This window comes from Gordionus sp. m RMFG-2023, chromosome 3 (assembly GCF_954871325.1).
Source record: "Gordionus sp. m RMFG-2023 chromosome 3, tfGorSpeb1-WG-v2, whole genome shotgun sequence".
Taxonomy (NCBI): Eukaryota; Metazoa; Nematomorpha; class Gordioida; order Chordodea; family Parachordodidae; genus Gordionus; species Gordionus sp. m RMFG-2023.
The window spans coordinates 27,210,295-27,222,613 of NC_088777.1; positions in this window are offsets into that span (position 1 = coordinate 27,210,295).

Sequence of the window (12,319 nt, forward strand, 5' to 3'; positions counted from 1 at the left end):
TCTCTATATAAAAAGTGATAAATACAGGGAAGGCAGATATCAAAAATTTAAATTTTTTATTATTACTATTTTTAAAATTATATATCTTTTTGTCTTTTATACTATATACAATTTTTATAATATGATATTTTTACATATACAAAATTTAAGAAAAGAAGAATTTTACAAAATTTAGGAAGAATTTATTTTAAGGTTAAAGAAAAAGAATTTATTTTAAAGTTTTTGCATATAACAAAGTAAAAAACAAGTTTGCTGTTTGTATTTGATCATTCCCATTTCGCCTCCAAAATTTTATATTTTATATCAAAAATTTTATTCATTTATTTATAACAAAAATTTTATAGGTCGAAGTTATAATTTCGATCTTGACTTTGAACTTGTGGATCTTGAACTTGTGAATCTTGAACTCGATCTTTACTTCTTCCCCCTCTAAAAACCTGTATAATATTTTCATTTGTTATTACATTGGTTGATCTTTTCTTTATTTGATCTAAATGCATTCTAATAATATTGTGTCCATTATCTATTTTGTATGACAGTTCCCATCTTTATGTATCACTATTTCGTTATCCCATATATTTTCTTTAAAATTCTTGTACCAATTCGTTGATTAACGTTTTTGCCATTGTTGTTGCTGACTAAGTCATATCTTTTTCATTGGTTTGTTCGAATCACTAGCTTTGATCGTCTAATCATTCACTTAATCATCATCCTCCCATTAGCTTATTCATCTCGTTATTCGAATAATTTTGGAATAATTGAAATGATAATGGAATAAATAATTTATCGGAATAATTCATAGAATAAGAATATCATATATTGGAATATTGAATCATAGAATATTTTGAATTGTCGCGTTTTATATATAATACTTTTTTATTTTTTATTAAAGTTCAATAATTTTTATTTTTAAAATTTGAATTTTACTCCTTTATTTTTCAATTTAAACAATTTCTTCATAGTATAATTCTTCAACTTATATTTTATAAAGAAATTTTTCTTGTCTTAATTTTTTAGAAAATGATCTTCTTATCGTAAATATTTTTCTCAGAGTTGTTAACGCTCCTTTTTAAAAGTAGCGAGCTCCGCTCCCGCTCCTACCTTCTCAAAAGGAGCGAGCTCCCGCTCCCGCTACTACATATTAAAAGGAGCGCTCCCGCTCCAACTAATGGAGTGCCGCTCCATAACCGCTCCTAAGATTTTCATTTTTTTAGAAGGTACACGAAACAAAATCATATTTTTTTATCAAAACGTTTTATTTATATTATATGATATATCAAAATATTTATAATCTTTTATTAGCTTTTAAAAGTAATAAATTTTCTAAATTAGAATCTAACAAACATTTACGCTTCTCCCCTAAGACCTGTTTTGCAATACTAAATAGGCGCTCCACAGGAGCACTAGAGGGAAGCGGGGTATTGTATTTTATATAAATATTTTTTAATTCAGGGAATTGTTCAAAAATAGTATTGCTATCATTATTTAAAAAATATCTATCCAATATATTATCTTCATGGTGATCAATTTCATGGAATCCAAAAAAATCTTCCAAATCATTGCAAGGTTCCCGTGAACTAGTAGTAGCTCTTTTTCCGTCGGGTATTTGTTTCCTTAAAAAATTAATTAATCTGCCTTTTAGTTCCACATTTTTTGGATTTTTTATCCATTCCCAATTCAATCTGAATGCAGGATGGACAATCGCTGCAATGATATTATTATCAGGAGCGGTGGAGCGGCCCTCTTCCGCTCCAACCTTAAAAGGAGCTACTCCCGCTCCCGCTCCTCATTTTTAAAAAGGAGGGCGCTCCAGCTGTTTTTGAGAAAATGTAGCGGCGCTCCTTAACAACTCTGATTTTTCTAAATTTAAGACGTTTAGTTTTTACATAGCCTCCCTTTATCATATTTCTATCTTTTAAGTGTGATTTCATTATCTTCAACTTTTAATTTTCTTAATTTTTTTATCACTTTTATGATTAATTATAAAAGTTTTTATTTTATTATTTTCTTTAATGTTTATATCATTATTTTCTTTAATCAAAATTATTTTTTTAAATTTTATCATATAATTTATCTCTTTTAATTTATAAGAATCTATTTCGTTTTTAACATATACATGATTCAATTTTTTTCAAGTTTTTATTATTATGAGATTTATAATTATAATGATCATTTCTTTTATTGTTATGTGTTTCTTTATAATATTTATTATCTAATTTTCTACTTTCATAATAATTTTTATAATTAAATTTATTATATTGATTTCTGTTATAATAATTGTCTGTTTCACGACAATAATTATTATTGTGATTATTTTAATAATTTTGACATTGAAAATTTTTATCAAGATAGATTTCTTTTATCTCCGTTACCAATTTATAATTACATAAACATTTTAATATAAACATTTTAATATAAACATTGCTTCCTCATAAGTTGAACTTTCATCTCTCGGTACTATTGCTTCCATCCCCAAAAATAAATCATCTGGTAAATTATGTAATAAGCTTAAAGTATTTTTATTATCGTAATATATCAAATAATTTTCTAATTTATCTATGGATTTTGTTTTATTATTATGGTCCCATATTGGTTTAATCATATTTTAGAGATTTTATTAAAAATTTTAATTATTTTTCACTTTTTCATTTTAATCATCTCTTACGTGTTTTAGAATTAAATAAACATAACATTCCAGAATCCTCTTTCATCTAGTTAGACCATGTTCCAGTAGCTAAAGTCATATCTAAAATTTGTTTCTGAAAAGTATCTAAAAAAATCTCTGGAGTAGCTTTGCTGCCACCATGATAAATACAGGGAAGGCAGATATCAAAAAATTTAAATTTTTAATTATTACAAAATTATATATCTTTTTGTCTTAAATATATATAATTTTTATAATATGATATTTACATATACAAAATTTAAGAAAAAAGAATTTTACAAAATTTAAGAAGAATTTATTTTAAGGTTAAAGAAAAAGAATTTATTTTAAAGTTTTTACATATAACAAAGTAAAAAAAAGAAAATAACTTATTTATTATTTCCAAAAATTTATAGTTATGCTGGAATCTTCAAAACCAGTTTTATGAATATTTTTTACTAGAAGAATTCCCTTATCAACCGAGGATAAGAAGGCTTTAACTGGATTTATTAATTAATTTTATCTAGGTTTTTGAAATAAATATGACTTGATGTTAATTTATTTGCGGCAGCAGTCCATATTTTTGATATTGCATGTAACTTTGATATAAAATCCTATTATATAACCTAAGTAAATCTTCAGATAGAAGAAGTCAACATATATTTGGGGAACCAGAATTAGAAATCTTTTTAGACCAAGTTTAAAATTCGGTTAAATATAAAAATTTACTTTATTATCTGAATACTTTGTCACATATATGGATCATTTAGATTTAACTGATAGATCTCTTATTTTGTTAATGGAAGAATTTAAAAATTCTGTAAAAACACATGACTTGATAAATTAAAATTAGTAGAATTAATATCAGTGCATAAGCTTTAGAGTCTAAATACTGCTTCAGAAGGTAGACAAATTATATTTTGCCAATATATATAAGCTTTAGAATAATATTTGTGAATGAGGACAAGTTATTTTACTGCTTCTATGTATTTAATTTTCTTGGATTAATAATATCACTACCTTTAATATGCGCTTGAATCAAATCTAAGGGAATATCAGTAAATTAATTAGTTAATACGGTATGACTAAATACTGCATTGCAAAAATGGAATTAATCATAATCAATCAAAATTTTATGATATAATCTTTTTTTATAAATAAAAAATTGAGATTAAATATCAAATAATTTATAATTCTATTTTTACTTAATATATTTACTAGCTTATCAAACATAACAAGAAAAAAATTTTAACGTACTTTCAAAAAAAATAATAATAAAAGTACTTTCAAAAATTTTAGAAGTACTTGCAAAAATAATCGTACAAACTTACCTTCCAATTGTATGATTATTTTTGGAAGTAATTCTATAATTTTTGAAAGTAAGTTAGTTTTTTCTTATTTTTGTTATTTAGTTTTTTCCATATTTTTGTTAGTACTAACAAAAATAAAGCAAAAAAGAACTTACTTTCAAAAATAATAATAAAAGTACTTACAAAGAATTATCGCACAAACTTACTTCCAAAAATACGAAGAAAACTTACCAAAAATCAAAAGAATCCAACAATTTCAAAAATTTATATCTTTATTAAAATATATATAAAAAACTCCAGCAAAATAATTAATCTTTTAAAAATCATAAAAAAATTAATAATCCAATTCATTTTTAAAAAAACGAAGAATTAATTCATATAAAAAAAAGATAAAAATTTTATCACATAAATGATTGTCATTTAATAAAAATATTCATATAAACAAAAAAATATATTACGAACTAGGACATGCCACCCCTTTGGGCCAGTACATTCCCTACAATTAAATACAATATTCAATATATATTTAAAAATATATAATACAAACGATATTACCAATTATTTTGAATAATAAGAGAATATTGAGACATGTACGCCTCATCCTTATGATTACCAGCCTTTCTAATCCAATTTTTAACAATCGCTACCATCCTCAGCTTGTCCATTTGAGCTAGGATGATACAGCGGTGTAAGAATATGCTGGGTTTGTGACTCAGCACAAAACTGTTTAAACTCCTCACTTACGAAGGCTGGATCCCCGTCAGACACTATTGTGTCTGGCAAACCGAATCGGGCATATAATTCTGGTAATTTCTTAATAACTATTTTAGTGGTATAACCAGGAACCTCTGCATATTCTATCCACTTTGAATAAAAATCTACCACTAAAAAATATGACTTTTTATTTAGATCAAAAAAATTGATGTGGAGGCGCTCCCAAGGTTTCTTTGATCGGGGCCACGTTTGACCTACCTCTTTACGGGGCATAGGGGCACAGGTATTACAAGGAATGCACTTCCTTGTAATCCATTCAATATCATTGCCCATACCAGGCCACCATACATATTCCCGAGCCCAAGATTTCATCTTGTCTCGATCTTGATGTCCTGCATGCAATAAATTCATAATTTTACTACGTAATTTACAAGGAATTACAGCCCTATTTCCCCTCATAATACAATCATCAACAATTGACAATTCTTTTTGTATTTTTTTATAGTAATCATGTTTGTTTTTTTAAGGTTTTTCTCCCGTTAAACTTAATTTTACCCTACTTAAATCCTTGTCGTTCAAAGTATTTACTTTCAGATCCTCCCAATTGGTAGGACCTTCTTTTAGAATATATGACAGAGTACGCACTAAGGCCTCCTCTCTATCAATACTTATACTATCACTTATTTCAGGATCTGCACAGCCAAAACCAAATCTAGACAAAATATCAGGCAAATGATTTTCTTTCCCTCTCCGATATTTAATTTCCACATTAAAACTTCCTACTAATAACAACCAACGTTGCAACCGGGGAGATAACATTAAGTCCCTATTATCCTTTTTAAATAAGTAAATTAAGGGCTTATGGTCGGTAAAAATTACAAATTTTTTACCAATCAAATATTCACGACATTCTGTCAATCCAAAAATAACAGCCAAAGCTTCCTGTGCAATCACAGAATACCTCGTTTCCACTTCTCTAAAAACTCTTGAAAAAAATAAAATCGGTCTTTCCATACCTTCAACTTAATGCAATAATGCCCCTCCAACACCCTTGTTAGACGCATCCATTGCCAAGATTATTTCCAAATAGTTGTTAAAACAGACCAAAATGGGTTCTTTCCCAATTCTCCCTTTTGCAATAATTTATATAAAGGTATCTCAATCTTTGCAAAATCATCCAAAAATCTCTGGTAATAATTAACCATATATAAAAACGATTGAACTTCAGCCTTATTAGTAGGCTGCTTCATATTCGATATATTTTTCAAATTTTTATCTAAAGGTTTCACCTCCATCCCATTAATCTGATATCCTAAATAAATAACCTCGGTTACCCCAATTACACTTTTCTCATTGCTAGCTCTCAAACCCTTATCACTAATTCTCTTAAAAACTTGTTCAAGACGATGATTATGTTGCTCTGGCGTCGCCCCAGTGATCAATACATCGTCCATGAATACGCCTTCCAAACCTTAGATGATGCCATTGTACGTTGGAAAATAGGCGCTGATACGTTTAACCCAAAAGGTAATCTACAAAAGGCAAACAAGCCTTTAGGCGTCGTTATCGTTAGCAGTTTACGAATTTTCTCCTTCAACGGTAATTGTAAATATGCCGAAGAAAAATCAACTTTATTAAAATATTTTACACCCTTTAAATTGGCCAAAATTTTTAATTCTGGGTTAGAGAAACTTGACATCCACGACCCAACGGTTTACAGTGACTCGAAAATCAGCAGATAACCTCAACTTTCCATTGGATTTCTTCACGAGAACTAAAGGTGTTGTTCATTCACTATATTCTACCGGAACAATAATGCCGTCTTCTACCCAACTGTCTAATACATCTTCGATCTCCTTTTCCCATTCAAAAGGAACTCGTCGACACGCTAGAAAAATAGGTGAAAATCCCTCTTTTAATTTTACATCCACTTGATAATCATTAAGACAGCCTAAAGTGTCTTCGAAAATTATTTCATAGTTCTCCATTAAAAGAGATATATCCTCACGTATTTTATGTAATTCATTACCGTTAATAGCAACTATTTGCTCTCCATTAATACTATTGTCCTCAACCATTAATTCCGTGGAAATTACTTACATATCAGAATTAAGGGTGAAATACCCTTCTCTGACGGTTAAATCCGTCCCTTCTGATTCACAAATTTTATCTCGAGCATTATTAGCCTTACTTTTGTTTTTGGTCGAACCATTTTGTATTGCGAAAATATTTCAATAATTATTAAAGGGACCTAACTCGATAATTCAATCCTACCCATGATGGTCTCCACATCTTTCTTCACTGCCCATAAATCTAGGAAAAATGTTGTATCATTGAGAATGACTCCAAATTTGGTTCTTCCCAAAACTACTATTTCAGACCCATCAAATTGTCTGACACACATAGATTCTTTTCCAAGTATATCCCCAGGCCAATACTTATAATAATTTTTCCTAGACTTTATTGAAATGCTAGCCCCTGTGTCGAACAACATATCGATGTCCCTCGAGTCAACTCTTACTATAACTCTCGGACGACAAGGTTCGATTAATCTCTCAGTCATTAAAATGTCATATGTTCTAATTGACTGATCAATATTTATTCCATCTGAAACATCAGTTTCGTTAGAATTCGCATTTGAACATAAATTCAACTCGGAATTTAGCGGTTCTTTAATAATATTCATTATTTCTTGGCAATATCACGAGGATATTTTTCCCATTTAAAATTATTAACATCCTTTCTATCGGGATATTTAACAATACCCTTAGGATATTTCTCCCATTTAAAATTATTACCACCTTTAATATTTTTAATTTTATCATCATGATAACAAAAATTTCCATTAAAATCACTACTTCCATGAGAATCAGATCTCATTTCAGCGTTATTATACAATTTATTAATATTTCGACTTCGGTCTCCTACCCACATCAATTTTCGGTACAGTTCATGGCCACATGTCCCGGTTTGTTACACTTAAAACACAAACGGGATTTACCACAATTTGATTGTAGAACCTCAAATTTATTCGTGTTAGTATCAGAAATTTTTCTAAGAATTTTCCAGTATCAATTTCTTAATGGAAAACCCTCACGAAAATTTTGTTCTTTGACCACACAGGTCTCTACCTTGTGGCCCTTATAACCAACGGGTACATCTCAAATCTTCAATGATTTTTTTTATTCCCGGAGAAAATATTTTTTTCATTTGACCCCGTCTGAACACATATTTGGCCTTTACCCCCATTACTATTCAAATTAATTAATTTATGTATATCTTGATAGATGATCTTAATCACCTCTTTCATTTCTTTCAGTTCCCCGAGGATAACCACAGATCTCTCCACAATTTCCAAACGATCATAGTATATTGCATTTCAACGTTTCTACCATTTCTGGTCTGCCGTTCTTGATTTCATTTAAAACCACATTTAAATTACTTTCCAAAACTGAAATTTTTTTCCAACAATCAGCCGACACCGGAGTGTCTTTTTCAAATTACAAAGGTACATTTTCCGAATAAAAATCTTACTATAATAGATAACCCATATGACCAATAATAATATAGTTACTAATGAATTATTTAAAAACAATACCAGAAAAGTAGAAAGCGTTAACAATATAAAGCAAAAAAAAAAAACCAAACTGGCCACGATCCAAAAATAAAAGATATAACTTATTGAAAATACACAATCTAAATAACCCACAACGTCAATAATACTAAATTTGTAGACTATTAAATGGTCACTTTTTATTAGACAAAATATAGTGATGATAAAAATGATTTTACAATCATAAAAATTTTTACATCAAAAAATGGTTTTTTAAATTTTTACAAAAAAAACATAATCATCTTTTTTTATAAAGAAAATATATCTATTTTAAAATTCAATTTTAAATGATTGACATATATTAAAAAAAAACAATATATATCATTTACGACATGCCACCCCTTTATGGGCCAATGGCATGCCTATATTTAAAAGAAAACATAACATGTATAAAAATACATCTATATACTCGTAATATGTGATGTGGTGAAACAAAAAACGTTAACTTACTATCATGTCATAAAACATCTCCACGAATAATCTCCTTACGCGGACATGGGGTTTCCCCAGAATTCGTCCGTACCCACAGGCTGAGGGACCTCGTTGGCCAAAACTGCCACAGCTCTTTGTAGCAGATCTCCGTCATTCGGACCTTGAGATCCGTTCAGGGTCTGAACCCGAGCGTCATAATTTCGAATAGTGGGAGGATGCCGATCAATATCTGCATCAGGCCTTGAAGGAACTGAGGTCATTGGCTGTCCCAACTCCAGATCACGATGTGTACGTTTACGTCCGTAATTAGTTCTTATTCGCGGGTTTTCTGACAACACCCCCATGGGCACGCGGGCCTCCCTGGATGGCCTGGAACACTGATGTCTCAAGTGGCCCACCTCCTGGCAATTATATAATCTCCGGCTTCGAATTTCAGGGGTCGGTGGTTGATTCTCATTGGATGATCCTGTCATTAATGTCATTCCATTATTTTTTTGATCAAAGTCACTTGGAGGTAGAAATCTCATAAATTCACGAGTCGCGAAACTGTTTCCATTATTACAACAATAAATTTCTTTTTGAATTTTTATAAATATAAACTTGTCCATAAACAAAACTTGAAGAAAAAAAAAATTAATTCTTATTAATTAAATTTTATAATATAAATTTATTTATAAACAACTTAAAAAAATAAACTTTTATTAATTAAAGTTTGTATAAAACAAAATTACAACCTCAACAGGCATCCACTACCCTCTCTCCCTTTTCATTTTATTTTAACAACAACATTTTACATTCCCTTTTACGGCCTGGCTGAGAATACATGGACCATTATAATATACACTGGGGGGAGGGCGAAAGGGGAAATTTTTTTTTTTAAAAAAAATCAAACATACCGCACGTGCCAACCACAAGAAAATCATTATTTCTTATCTTATAACACATAAAAACTTACACAAAAATAACGTTTTTATCTCCTTTTTACAATAAGCATTTTACCATTCATTCCACTTTTTCCTTTAAGTTTTATTTATGTACCACAGCTGTAATACTTTTCTTTCCATACATAAAACATAAACCAAAATAAGCACGTTTTTTATAACCCTAATTCTCAACATACCAGAATATCTCCCTTTTACCAAAAGATTTACACCATGAAGTTAAAACTTAATTATTACAACTGGCATACCAATTTTTCCATTACAAACATGAAAGAATTAATATCAATGACTTTGCATTTTATCAATACCTCTCACTACCATCGTGTAATTATACATAAACAAATAAACTTGCATTTTATCAATACATATCACTACTATCGTGTAATAATGAATGCACCAAAACAAAAAAAAATCAACAGTTCACATACATTCTAATTCCCGTTTATGCTTTATCTTTGCATAAATATATTTTACCACTGCTCTAAGATGAGCCTAAACCTTCGGGTTGAACCTCCCATTTTCATTTTTTTAAAACATTATACATATCTAAAATCTACTTTACATTCCCTCCAAACTACCCTCTAAGTCCGACATGATCATTATGGCGCATCACCATGCCGCCCATTTCCAACTGAACCAAACTCAACTTCGAGCCTTTATTTTCACTGACAATGCCCTTGACCCATTTTCTGCCCCTCCCATCAAACAGGCGGGTCCATACCTTTTCCCCAACACCGAATTTAAATTTCGGGTCTTCCAGAACTACATTTCCTTTGTACTTTATTTTTAAAAAATCCAACGGCAACCTAGTCCTCCGACCAAGGAATAATTCCGTAGGGCTCATTCCCTCCCGATTTCGCGAGTTAAGATAATACAACTGAGCTAAGTATGCTTCATCCTTATAATTTACTGATTTCCTTAGCCAATTCTTCACGACGGCTACCATTCTCTCAGCTTGCCCATTCGAGCTGGGAGGATAAGGCGGCATCAAAATATGACGAGTCTGTGACTCCACACAAAACTGTTTGAATTCATCCCTCACGAATGCTGGCCCCCCGTCAGAAACAATGGTATCTGGCAAACCGAATCGGGCGTACAATTCCCGTAATTTCCTAATCACTATTCTGGTGGTATACCCATTAACCTCGGTGTATTCCACCCATTTTGAATACGAATCAACCAATAAAAAATACGCCCTTTTATCCAGATCAAAGAAATCTATGTGAAGACGCTCCCAAGGTTTCTTTGCCCGGGGCCAAACCTGACCTACCTTCTTACGGGGCATAGCTGCACACGTATTACAAGGAACGTATTTCCTTGTAATTTTTTCGATATCATTGCCCATACCTGGCCACCAAACATACTCCCTCGCCCAAGATTTCATCCTTTCCCGACCTTAATGCCCCGCATGTAATAAATTCAAAATTTTGCCACGTAATTTATAAGGAATTACCGCTCTATTTGCCCTCATTACACAATCATCAACAATTGACAATTCCCTTTCAATTTTTTTAAAATTTTTACCATTATTTTCCCAAGGTTTTTTCTCCGTTAAATATAATTTTATTTGACTCAGCTCTTTATCCTTTAAAGTACTGACTTTAAGTTCTTCCCAGTTGGTAGGACCTCCTCGGAGCATATGCGAAAGCGAACACACCAATGCTTTCTCATTGTCCCGAACCTTATTCTTGTTCCCTTCATCATTTCCTTCATTTTATCCTAATCGGGACAAACTATCAGGCAAACAATTCTCTTTACCGCAACGATATCGGATTAAAGCTGCCCACCAACAACAACCAACGTTGTAACCGGGGAGACATCATTAACTCCCGATTGTCCTTCCGGAATAAGTGGATTAACGGTTTGTGATCAGTAAAAATTACAAATCTTTTACCAATCAAATACTCACGGCATTTTGTCAAACCGAAAATCACTGCCAGGGCCTCCTGTTCAATCACAGAATACCTGGTCTCCACCTCACGAAAAACAAGCGAGAAAAACAACACGGGTCTCTCCAAGCCCTCTATTACCTGTAATAACGCCCCACCAACTCCTTTATTTGAAGCATCCACCGCCAAAACAATTTTCAATTCATTATCAAAACACCAAAACCGGCTCCTTTCCAATTTTTTCCTTTAAAATTTCAAACGCAATTTGCTGTACATCCTTCCACTCAAAATTAATTCCTTTTTTCAATAAATCATATAACGGCGCCGCGACCTTTGCAAAATCTTCCACGAACCTGTGGTAATAATTGACCATACCCAAAAAAGATTGCAACTCAGCCTTATTGTTGGGCCGTTTCATGTTCGATATATTTCTCAAATTTTTATCCAAGGGTTTCACCTCAATTCCATTAATTCGATGACCCAAATATTCAACCTCCATTACCCCCAGAACACTTTTCTCCTTACTGGCTCTCAAGCCTTTGTCACGAATTCTCCTAAATACTTCCTTCAAACGTTGATTATGCTGCTCCGGCGTCACGCCGGTAATTAACACATCATCCATATAATAAAATACCCCTTCCAATCCTTGAAAAACTGACGCCATGGTCCGTTGAAAAATAGGCGCCGATACACTCAACCCAAATGGTAATCTACAAAAAGCAAATAACCCCTTTGGCGTCGTTATCGTCAATAATTTACGAATTTTTTCCTTCAAT